Source organism: Grammomys surdaster, unplaced genomic scaffold, assembly GCF_004785775.1.
Source record: "Grammomys surdaster isolate TR1022 unplaced genomic scaffold, NIH_TR_1.0 262, whole genome shotgun sequence".
NCBI lineage: Eukaryota > Metazoa > Chordata > Mammalia > Rodentia > Muridae > Grammomys > Grammomys surdaster.
Genome location: NW_021604703.1, coordinates 816,229 through 818,852, shown reverse-complemented (window position 1 = coordinate 818,852; position 2,624 = coordinate 816,229). Strand labels below are relative to the sequence as shown.

Here is a 2,624-nt window from a genome sequence, read left to right as displayed (position 1 = left end):
CTCTCTCTCTCACACACACACACACACACACACAAACACACACACATGCAAGTATCAGGGCAGACTGTGTGTATGTGTGTGTGAGCGCGTGTGCATGGGTGTGCAAGTGCGTTCTGTCAGGATCCTGAGAACATTCCTCCAAAGCCTTATGTTTTCTTGGGCAGAAAGAGGGGCTTGAAGGAGACCTCAGATTTCAGATTGTAGATTCAGACTATTTGTAATCTCAATATTTACATCAATCATATGAGGGGTGCTCAGGTGTGTCAGATTGGCTTATTAGCATCCCTGCTTGTATCTCTAACCAGGCTTGGAGACTTCTGCCTTCTGTATATACAACCCTAGACTTCTGTAGAAGCATTAAGGTCTGTAACAATTTCATCAGTATTACTTTGTGTATGAGGGCACAGGTATGTTGTGCACATGGGGGGTCAGGTCCTCTCCTTCTACCATGTAGATCCTGGGAACTGAACTCAGGCCATCAGGCTTGGCAGCAGATACTTTTACCTGCTGAGCCATCTCACTGGCTCCTTGTAGAATCATTTGGAAACCACTGGACTTGGTAGTGGTTGTGGGTACCCGCATTCTAATATTCAGTGATTCTGAGTTTGAAAATTTCATTCAGACATAGACCTACAATCCAAGCAGCCTCTTTCAAAGAAAAGAGACTAAGAATTCAGTCAGGCATCTCATTTTCCACCTCCAGAAGATCTAATCTCAATGCCTGTCTGTTGGTGATGGGAGTTGGGGTGAGGAGGAACTTTCTGAATTTCACATAGAAAATTCCAGAAAAACATTGTCTGAATTGGAACTGTATGGACTCTTTTCTTGTAACTATTTCCAACAGGACATCAGCTATTTAGAAGGCATTTGTATTCTGTCAGGTATTATAAGTCACCTAGAGCCTATTTATGCATATGGGAGGATACAAATGGCTTATGCAAATTATATGGCACTTTATCTCTTAAATACTTAAAAACTTATTTCAAGTGTTTTGGTTGATTTCCTATTTTCATTTTTCTAGCATAGATTAAAATTACATATACTTAAAAACATTTATTTTATGCATGTAAGTGTTTTGCCTGCATGAATGTGTGTGCTCTTTATGTGTAGTGTCTGAGATGGTCAAAAGAGTGTATCGGAACCCCTGGAGCTGGGGTCACAGACAGTTGGGAGCCACTACATGGCTGAGAATTGAACTTGGGTTCTCTGGAAGAGCAGCCAGTGCTCTTAGCTTCTGAGCTGTCTCTGCAGCCCCACTTTTTATAATTTTGCTATTATATACTTATAGCATGTGACATTTTGTTCCTGTAATGTTCTTTGATTATATCTGTCCTCATTAACTCATTTTTCTTACCACTCCTAGTCTCCTTCTTCGCCTCAACTATCCCCTTTCTACATTTTTTTCTTTTCAACGTCTTGCTCTGAAGTTTTCTTCGCCCTTTTTGCTCAGATGCCAAAGAGCCGGGCATTAGCACCGGCCATACGGAGACTGGCAAAAGCCTTGAAGTTCTTCTCTTCTTCACTGATGACTCCGGCCTTTTCCTTTTTGTACACATTCCGGATGGGCATCACAGGTCCTGTAAGTGGTCCTGGGTGGCCAGTTTAAGTTCTTCAGCAGAACTGTCTCCCATCTTTGGAGCAGAAGGCTTTCTGGGGAAAAGTATGAGCTTGGAGGGTACTCCTTCAGGTGCTGCACGTTGGCCTGCAGTGATTCTGTGGATTTGTTTCGGCTTCTTGGGTCCAGAGATGCCAATGATGTGAGCCATTTTCTTGTGGATACTAGCCACCCCGAGATCCTCCAGGTTGAAGCACTTGCCATCCCGGACCTTGGTGTGGTATCTAAACTGTAGGGCACCTCATGATGGGCCTGATGGGGCCAGATGCAGGATGAGGGGCAATGCGGCACACTTTCTCCTGCCAAGCCTTGCGCCTGCGGATCTTGCATGCGGGCTGGTTGAACAAAATGTCCACTCGCTACTGCCAGTCTTTGTGGAAGTGGGGCTTCAGGATCATGCCGTTCTGGCTGGGCGCCATGGCTGCCTCTTGTACAGGAGAATGGCAGAGCGGAAAGGCCCCTCTCTTCTTTCATGTCACTTTTTTTTCTAGAGCCACCAAAAGACTTAGATCTAAGAATTTAGCAAAGTGCATCAACATATATCATTAATGAACCTGTTTAGAAAGGTACTGGGAAAGTAAAGCTGTTTACAATCGCTCACAAAGAATAAAATACTCAGAAATACACATACATAAAAAAGGGGAAAGCTTCTACAATACAAGTTATAAAACACTGAGCATTGAAACTGAAGACAACACTAAAGATGGAGGAAACCCCCATGTTTGTGGATTGGCAGGATTAATATGCTTTACTGGCCACATTACTGAAAATGATCCAGATTCAGTTCAACCCCCCCCCCATTAAAACTACTTATGACATTCTTGACAGAAATAGAAAATGTAACTCTAAAATTTCCAGGAAAACACAAAGTCATCTAGTAGACAAAACAACCTCGAATAAAAGGAGCAATGTTGGAGGCACCACAAGATCTGATATCAAGTTGTTCTGTAGTGCTATAGTATCAAGAGGGTCAGGTCTCTCCGTTCTTGTTGGGATGTTGACTGGCTTG

The 2,624-nt window shown here is 43.2% G+C and overlaps 1 pseudogene; it reads right to left on the bottom strand.

The window, feature by feature from the left end:
* Positions 1 to 1,392: 1,392 nt before the first annotated feature.
* Positions 1,393 to 2,034, bottom strand: LOC114627956 (annotated as a pseudogene).
* Between the last annotated feature and the right edge of the window lie 590 nt (positions 2,035 to 2,624).